General features: G+C 39.1%; 1 pseudogene; it reads right to left on the bottom strand.

The window, feature by feature from the left end:
• Positions 1–5,763: 5,763 nt before the first annotated feature.
• Positions 5,764–6,393, bottom strand: LOC116569983 (annotated as a pseudogene).
• Between the last annotated feature and the right edge of the window lie 3,615 nt (positions 6,394–10,008).

The following is a 10,008-nucleotide window of genomic DNA, read 5'->3' as shown; positions in this document are numbered from 1 at the left end:
GCTCATCTGGAGATGGTGATATGTGGTTCCAGTGGAAATTCACAAGTGGAAACAGTGGTGATGCCTTATGGGAGTCAGCGGAGTGGTGCATGGAACTATTCCCGGTCTGGTCCAATGCAAACACTAATTAACGTTACTGTAACACATCTTTGAGTTGCATAAGGGTTAATACTCTTTCTTGTGTGTTTAGTTTACTGGCAAGAATGACTGAATAATAGGGAGGACTAAACTCAACACCACTAAGGCTTTTCCTTTCCTCAGAAAGAGCTTCTGGCCATGAAAGGTGGATTTACTTGTGTTCACACTACTGTGCAAGAAATGGGAACGATCACGCCATCACCTCTCGGGATGCACAGGTCTTTTGTGCTACTCTGCCCAGTTGGGATGCTCCTACTTGTTTTTTAATCCCTGGTCCCTTTACTTCTTGGAGTAGACCCTGGGGCATTCTCAGCAGAGGGCCGTTGACACTGGAAATTCCTCCTTTTGGTTGATCAAAGCTGATGCTGCCTGACCCCACCCCAGGAAGTGGGGGCAGACACATCTGTTCATTCTGGCTTCCTGCCAATAGGGGATTTACTCTCGGGTGAGTGGGGGAGAGGGACTTTTATGTCGGGAGGGGATTTATTGTTGGCTGACGGGGTGTGGCGAGTGTGAAGGGTGGGAACCACTTCAGCTCCTTGGCTGGATTGTCTGACTTTTTATGCAGCCGGGTTTAATCTTTGTATGTAGGTTCCAAGACTTTTGTAAAGGGCAAGGGCTGAATCGGTGAACTTTAACGATACACTGAGAAACTTTTTGGGAAGTATAGATTTGCAAAAAGCAAGAAGTTTAGCTGACTACACACAGTAAGATACTGTTTGGAATCAAACAACGACTGAAGATGGAATTCTGGCAGTCCTCGCTGGTTAGTGGGCATAACCCCTCAGGAGGAAGGGGAATAGAAGCCATGCCACTTGGTGTTCTGAAATCTGGCCTTCGTTAACGGTCATTAGACCACTTCACATCCCAAAGTCTTCATAGCAACAATTGCAATGATACTAAAATTATGGATCAAATTTCCTTATTTTATGAAAGTATTACGTGCCAAGAAAGGAAGAATATGACGTTACATGGTACTGAACCAGGAACACCCAACGCCTGGAGTAGGAAGGTTGTCTGAGACCAGAATATGGTCCTGAGCACGACAACGTTCCGGTGACTCAACAGATGAACAGGAAAGACGTGTTATGGGCTTTAACTGAGTTTAGCTTTAGAAGTTGAGAGAAAGCCAGCGTTTGGCCCTTTAGAAAGTCCTTAACTGTTTTTGTCTTCATGTTGTTTTTACAAGACTGCCAAGACCAGAGATTTTCCCTAGATAGGAACTACCTGCCACCTCACAGATCTTACCTAGTGATACTTACAGTTTCTATGCCCACTGCCAGGCCATATGACAAAGTCTACTACAGAGGAAATGTGATTTATGGTCTGTATTCTCCATATAGCAGGGATTCCTGTTTGAAGCCTCAATTTAAGGGTTCAGGCAAGGCCACAGCCCAACTGTAAATGAGAAAAAGATACTGTCTCACCAGACATAGTCCCGGTTGCATGGTTTGCGAGTGGAGTGTGGGCTACATTTCAACCCTCACCAGTGTTTTACATTTTTAACCCATACATCTTTGTGTGCTTTGGAGTCCATCATATCTTACGGATATGGAGCATGATAACTTAATGGAGTTGTGGGATATGTCTGTCAGAAATCTTAGTTTCATAAGGCCCCATGAAAATCTTTCTGGTAAATAAATCATCCTCAGGGAAGAGAAATTAGAAGCAGACAAGTTTAATACAAGGGCAACACACCACAGGAGAATAGTCTGAGAGGATCCAAAGGCAACATGACGTCTGTCATAGAGCTAGACGACAGAGGGGAGTGTGTGGTGACTGTAGGTGACCTCTGCTAGTTGGCTCCAGCAGCCCAAGAAGTTTCACTCCAGACCAGCTGCAGAAGTTGGAGGCTCTGAGATGGACTCAGAGTGGCTGACTGACAACTTCTCCAGTATAAGATCAGTGAGGGAATGTGGGAAATGTCAGCTCTGTACATCAGCATACATGCGCTTTTTGGAGAATTCCAGAAATACCCAGGAGTGGGGAAGAAATTTAAAAAAGGACTGGAGTCCTAAAATTGTGAGTCGAGGAAGAGTCATAGGAAGATTATTTGTTGCTGTGATTGTGATACTGTTTTTTTTTATCCCATCGCAGGGGTAAACTGGGCAACCAGAATAACACGTACACATAGGAAAATGTGAAGCAGTGATACATTCCACTCCAGTCTAACTTTTCCTTACCACCTGTTCTGGAGCACAAGGTGGGGCATGATTACAAAATGTTAAGTCAACACCATTTATATATATTCCACTTGGGTTGGTCTCACTTGTTAGGAATGATGGAATATACAGGATGATGAGCAACTTCCACAATTCATAATTGGAGGTTCCCAGGTAATTCTCTTAAATTTCTATTTCAGCAAAGTGATGGGGGAAGGACAACGTGGTGGGAGGAGAGGGTTGGAGAGGGGACAAGAAGTGACTGTGGGTAGAGTAGGAGTACAAGCTATGTGAAGGCGGATATACCCTAATTCAGCAACCAGGATTCCTGAGTTCTCTACCTCCTTCTGCTCCAGTCAGCAAAGCTGGAGTGGGAAAATCATTTCCCTCCTCTGAGCTTTGATGTTCTCATCTGTGAAATGTATTGAATTGATTAGCTTTCAGAGTTCTTCCCTGAGTCTGATGCTCACGTTTGTTCCTGAAAACAATAATTGTTGAAAGTGAAATTTTGCCTACCAACCCTGTGAATGGTTTGTAGCTTCTTTCAGTAGGATTGAACTGCTACCAGAGTGCCACATAAAAGGGTGAGCTTTCTAACTGGAGCCTCTTGGTCAGTCAAGCTGAGCCCTGTGTGTACACATACAGAGATATTTCGGACTGCTGGGTATTCCATGTTTTGCTAAGCTTCCTGCCCTTCCTTTGCTCTCCTGCTTCCTACATGTCAGATTTCTACTTCCTTTTTGGTCACTGTGCGTGTAGGACTTCCAGCCCTATCAGATTGGCTGGGCATTTTAGACTGTGTTTTCGCAGTCCTGCCAAGATCAGCATGGTCATTTACCTCTGTTTATTTTCCCTTCCCAGACATCAGGTGTTGTCTGCATTCCAGCACCCCTGCAAAAGTACTATCTCCCGGGCGCCTGGGTGGCTCAGTGGGTTAAGCCGCTGCCTTCGGCTCAGGTCATGATCTCAGGGTCCTGGAATCGAGTCCCGCATCGGGTTCTCTGCTCCGCGGGGAGCCTGCTTCCTCCTCTTTCTCTCTCTGCCTGCCTCTCTGCCTACTTGTGATCTCTCTGTGTCAAATGAATAAATAAAATCTTAAAAAAAAAAAAAAGTACTATCTCCCTTAGTGAGGCTGCAAGGCCTCTGATTGTTGCTAAATTTGGTGGACTTGGAGTCGGACCAGCCATCAGAGGCACCCATGAAACAGCAGCCCATGGCGTTTGATTTCTCCAAGTTTTCAAAATCTCTGCAACAGCAATTGAATGACATTGTTTATTAATGTTTAAAGATTTTATTTATTTATTGGAGAGAGAGAATGAGAGAGAGAGCAGGAGCGGGAGTTGGGGGTGGAGGAAGGGAAGAGGGGAAAGGGAAAAGCAGGCTCCCTGCTCAGCTGGGGACCCCATGCCAGGCTCGTCCTAAGACCCAGGATCATGAGCCTAAGGGACACGTTTAACCAACTGAGGTACCCAGGTGCCCCTTGGGTGACATTTTAAATAAGTAGTTTTATGAGAAAGAGAGGAGTTCAGGGGAGCGACTAAGAGAAGAGAGGAGAGGAAGCTAAGCTATAAGGGAAGGAATCCAGAGAAGAACGGGCTCCTCCCATACTTCCTTCCATCACATATATGACAGACGACAGTGTCGTCTTTTAAGGATGTATTGATCCGCTTTTTGATCAAACTACATTTCAACATTAAAAAATTAAATGTAGAGGCACATGGGTGGCTCTGTCTATTAAGTGTCCTACTCTTGGTTTGGGCTCAGGTCCTGATCTCAGGGTCATGAGACGGAGCTCTGTCAGGCTCTGCACTCAGTGTAGAGTCTGCTTGAGATCTTCTTCCCTCTGCCTCTGCCCCGCTCCCAGCTCACATGCTCTCACTCTCTTTCTAAAATAAATAAATAAAAAATTTTCAAGAATATTAGTTTTAGATAGATTCTAATATCTGACATTTTGGCTACACTTTGTAATGCATCAGGTTCTGCCTTACCTAAGGAATTTAAACCCTTTTCCAGAATCGTCTCCTGAAACCCAGGTCCTGGTAATTCGTCTCCCTACTAAAGAATCTTCATGGGCTCCTTGACCCCAGTATATTTTTCTAGTTTTGAATCAAACTGATTTTTTTTGTCTGTTTCCAGTGCTTTTCCACAGTAGCTAATATAGTTGAAAATATATGGTTTTCATATAGTTGAGAATAGACTTACACATCCGAATTCACAAAAACACTGAAACTACTATTCCTATAGTTAGATTTTCACTTTAATTCCTTATGGAAACTATGTTGGATTGAGGCCACATACTTCTTAAACTAGATGCCTATCAAGTAAGTACCTGAAATCTGCCACAACCACTCTTATGCCCTCTGTATGAACAAATGAGGTGACCTGTGTCGTTTTCATCTGAACATTGTTGCAGAAGAAATAAAGAAAGATTATGTGGTTTGAGGATCGATTGACCAGCATCTATATCGATGACAGGAGGAAAAATGTGATTAAGTGAAGGCAAAGGATTTCTGTCGTGTAATATTGAAAATATTAACGATGGAGAGGAAGTAAAATACTGTGCACAGCTGATAATTATTGTAGAATTTGCTTTCCCAGACATCTTTTGTATCATGATGATAAGAAATACATATAAAATTATGAGGAAGGATTTAGAAGTGATTTGGCTCTCAATAAGGATAGAGGGAGAAATTTAATCAGGACACTTATTATCATATATCAATATAAGCAATATAGGCCGGGAACAAATGGATGCTGCTGCTGATTTTCTGTGTTTATGGAAAATAAAAGCAAGGGAAAGAAAAGATGAAACAAAAAATGTTAGGTGCCTACTATATGCTAGTCTCATGCTTGGCAATAACCTCATTTAATCTTTATACCAACTTCCCTGAAGGAGTTTCCAGTATCCTCATTTTACAGATGGGGAACCATAGGACATAGAAGGTAACTGGTCCAGAATCCCACAGCCAGGGTTTTAGCTGAGCTCACCCCTCAGAGACTTTATTTTTTCCACATTGATCTCTTGTGATTGGTTTTGTTTGTTTGCTTGTTTTTTATTCAGTTAATTCCTTCTTGTTCTGGAGAAATTACACAGGATTTGATCACTGCTATCTGTGCAATTCCATGTAATAAGTTAGTTACCATTTTGAAATCATTTTAGCACTGAATATTCAACAACTCATCAGTTTCAAGATGGCATCTTCATTATGCATGTATACATATTATTTAAAATAAAGAATATCCTTTTTCATTTTGGCCAAAGCAAGGCTAAGTTTCTTCCCCTGAGTTCTGACCACCTGAATCTTCCTGTTCAGGTTTCTTTTTCTTTTCAGTTTATAATGTTTTTTTATGATTTAGATTTTCTCAAAGAACTATTTTATGCCATATGTGTGTGTGTGTGTGTATATATATATATATATATATATTATTATATATATATAAAACAGAACAACTATCTTATAATTTATGTATAAACTTCATACATATGTAAAATTTCAGAAAGACTCAAAAGGCTCTTTTTCACTTTCTTCAAATTTTGTTTCCAGGCATTAAATGTGTCATTCAGCTGTTGCCATTGCTGTTTTCCAAATGTCCGATGTGTACCTTGAATGACAACAAGACCATTTTAGTTCTTACTGTATCAATAACAAACACTTCAACATCATTAGCTCCAATCTGAAGTTCTTGAAGCAGTGTGTCTAAGAAATTTCTTTATTTTCCACTGTCATTCCCCTAAAAGTAAGCAGTCTCATTTTTGCTATATTCCGTTCATGTAATAGACCAAGTGAATCAATGACGTCTTTATTATTCTGATAAAACTTGACATATGATGCAAATCTAGTGCTCACAGAAATGGTTAAAAGAATGAATAAGTTCGCCTTCCCAAAATTTGACTGGTTTTAATGTAAGAAAATAGTCAAAAGATAGTCAAAAAGAAATGCATCTCAATCATTCAAGGCTCATATGATATACATGTGGGCATCAGCCCGAGCTGGGAAGTGTTGTCCTCTGTGTAACTTCCTACCAATTCCACACATGAGTGTATCAGCCGGATACTTACTGATATGCTTTTTCTGGAGAGCCAATGAACCATTCTCCTCTGGTCGCAAATGTACTGTTATCCATTGTTCAAGTCTGATTATTACCAAGTATGTTTATGGAAACATATTCTCTAGATGTAATAGACCTTTCATAATTTAACTTATCAATGTGAAGGAATTATGAAATTGTCATAGCAGCATTAATGTTGAATCAATTAAACATCCAAAATAAGCTATGGTGTTTCATGCTTTGGAAGATGAGAAGTGGTTACAGGCAAATCCACAGGGACAGAGCACTAAAATTCCAAAGGATGAGTAATCACTCCTAAAAACAGTATACACCTGGGGTGCCTGGGTGGCTCAGTGGGTTAAAGCCTCTGCCTTCTGCTCAGGTCATGATCCAGGGTCCTAGGATGGAACCCCACATTGGGCTCTCTGCTCAGCGGGGAGCCTGCTTCCCTTCCTCTCTCTCTGCCTGCCTTTCTGCCTACTTGTGGTCTGTCAAAATAAATAAATTTTTAAAAAAGCCTTAAAAAATATATATATATATAAAAAGAATAGTATACACCTGTCTGAGATGCCATATGAAAATATAGGACAATGGTTTTCTTAGAAGCTGTGAAAAGTTAAAACAAGACACCAACCAGACAGCTCTCCTACTTACCAGATGCGTTTCAGGACTGGTATGTCTCTATTGCCTCAAAATCAAAAGTCAGAATCAGAACAAATTACAATTAATTATTACCACTATGATCCTCCATCAAGAATCCTTTAGAAGGATAACATTTCTTATAACTGCTAGATTTCTGAGTCAAAGGTGATGAAAATCTCATTTTTTTTTAACATACCGTGCAATCCTTTTACATCTTAGAGAATATTTGGACAAAAATTTGGGAAATAGAAACATGAAATATTGATTCTTATTTCTGGTGAGTAATCAGGTTAACCCTATTGGTAGAATGAGGTTGAGATAATTAATAGGTGGATTTGCCAAAATGAGTAAATGAATCCGTTACAATACATTATGTCACAATCCTATCTCTGCTACCATCATTTTAAAATAAAAATAACATTTAACAAGTTCTGTGCCCCGAAGTTGAAAATAGAATGTTATAGAGTTGTCATTATTTCTTCTCTGGGAAGGATTGTGACTGATAAGATAACTATTGCCTAAACTATTTTAGTATGTGGAATTGGCACAGATAAATTCTCTGCTCTATGTACTAATTACAGTAATTTGATCATTATAATGATTATAATTTCATATTCACTTTATATGAGATAGTCTCTTAACACTGCCTGTCACATCATAGTAAATTTGCTTGTAAGATTCTCTTGGGGGGAAACTATTATATCTTATCAACAATGTCTTTAGTGACTTAATTATGATATGCCTTCAGGATTTTTATAACACCTTCTTGTAAAGCCTGTTTTCTGAATGAGATTGCTATATTTCTAAGAGCTGTGTCAAGATACTGTTTTAAATAGTTACTTGCATGTCTAATATATTTATGAGAAAAATTATTGAAAACAACCTGAAATTTCAACAAGGAGGTACTTATTAAATTAATAATGGCATGTCTCTGTAATAGAATATCAGATATTTACCAAAAAAATGAGGAAATGCTGTGTACTGATTCAGACAGATTACCAAGATATACTCTGGCATGAAAACAGCAAGGTACAAAATAGTGAATATAGAATATAATTTTTTTATATAAAGTAGGGTGTGTACTCTACCACTCAGCATCAGCATCAGGGAAATACAAATCAAAACCACAGTGAGATACCACCTCACACAGTGAGAATGGCTAAAATTAACCAGTCAGGAAATGACAAGTGTTGGCGAGGATGCAGAAAAAGGGGAACCCTCCTACACTGTTGGTGGGAATGCAAGTTGATGTAGCCACTCTGGAAAACAGTATTGAGATTCCTCGAAAAGTTAAAAATAGAGCTACCCTACAACTCAGCAGTCGCACTATTGGGTATTTACCCTAAAGATTCAAAGGTAGTGATCCGAAGGGGCACGTGCGCCCGAATGTTTATAGCAGCAATGTCCACAATAGCCAAGCTATGGAAAGAACCTAGATGCCCATCAACAGATGAATCAATAAAGAAGATGTGGTTTATATACAATGGAATACTATGCAGCCTTTAAAAACTGAAATCTTGCCATCTGCAACAACATAGATAGAACTAGAAGGTATTACGTTAAGTGAAATAACAATCAGAGAAAGAGATTTATCATATGATCTCACTGATATGAGGAATTTGAGAAACAAGACAGAGGATCATAGGGGAAGGAAGGGAAAAATGAAACAAGAAGAAACCAGAGAGGGAGACAAACCATAACAGACTCTTAATCTCAGAAAAGAAACTGAAGGTTGCTGGGGGGGAGGGGTGTGGCAGGGTTTGGGTGGCTGGGTGATGGAAATTGGAGAAGATGTGTAGTATGGTGAGAAAATAAATTAAAATAAAATAGGGTGTGTGTGTATGTGTGTGTGTGTGTGTGTGTATCTCCATATCTATATTTTCTTGCATTTTCAATTAAGGAAGACTCTGGTAGAACAGATGGTTTCCTGAGGGTGAGGGTCCGCGTGGAACTAGACGAGTGGTGAATGGGGGCTTAAAGACAGACTTTCACCGTATTCCTTCTCTTAGATTCTCTGTTGGTGACTCCTGGGGCCATTAAAATTTTTTGATATTCACTCTGCCCACTATATCAAACTTTCTTTCTTTTGGATTTTGAGTCATATATATGAAAGCCTTTACTTGTTGTCATTTTATACTTATATAACTTTTTGCAATTAAATATTTGATCCACTTGTAATTCACTATGGTGCATACTGTGAGAAACAATGGTTATCCAGTTGTCTCAGCATTATTTATGAAGAGACTGTCATTTCCCTATTGACTGGACCTGTTACCTGTTCACATGTTGAAGTAGCTCAGTTTCTTGAATTTTCTATTCCATTACATCGGTTTGTCTATGTATATGCTCCCATGATTTAGTTACTTCGACTATCTGTTTTAAAATTTATAGGTCTGGTTTTCCCTCATTGTTCTTTTTCAGAGGTTTTCTGGCATTTTAAACATTTTTAAATAAAATCTTCCAAAAATTAGATTGTCTAATTGAAAATGTTGACATTTATTGTGCTAAATCTATCCATTAACTTAAGGAGAATTGATAACATTCTGATGGGGAGTAGTTTTCCAGTTGGTTCTTTTGGACTTTTCAAGTGTATAATCCTATTACTTGCAAATAGTGATAATTCTACCTTCTCCTTCCCATTTCTCTTGTCTCTAATTTCTTTTTCTCATCTAATTATAATGATTAGTTAAATATGCTCCTAAAAACTCTGCAAAGACTCACCAAAGGAATGGTTTTAACAAAAGAATCTGGGTGAAATTCTTAACCCATTTATACAAGGCATTGTTTTGAATAACTGTTTTGGCTACATCAACATGACCTGTTAGTTAGAGATTTTTTCTTGATGCCTTATTTCTAAGAAATGAGAAATGACTTCACTTGTTATTAAAACCATCTTCAGTATAGTAAACTGGAGCTTTCCCTAAGGGCTAGTTTACAAAGAATCATGATTCATCTGACATACTGTAAGGAAATATACATAGACAAAAGAGAGATTTTAGCAGTTGACTGGTTAATC

The sequence above is a fragment of the Mustela erminea genome, chromosome 12 (assembly GCF_009829155.1).
Source record: "Mustela erminea isolate mMusErm1 chromosome 12, mMusErm1.Pri, whole genome shotgun sequence".
Taxonomy (NCBI): Eukaryota; Metazoa; Chordata; class Mammalia; order Carnivora; family Mustelidae; genus Mustela; species Mustela erminea.
Note: the sequence above shows the minus strand (reverse complement) of the source record. Positions and strands in the feature narration are given on the sequence as shown.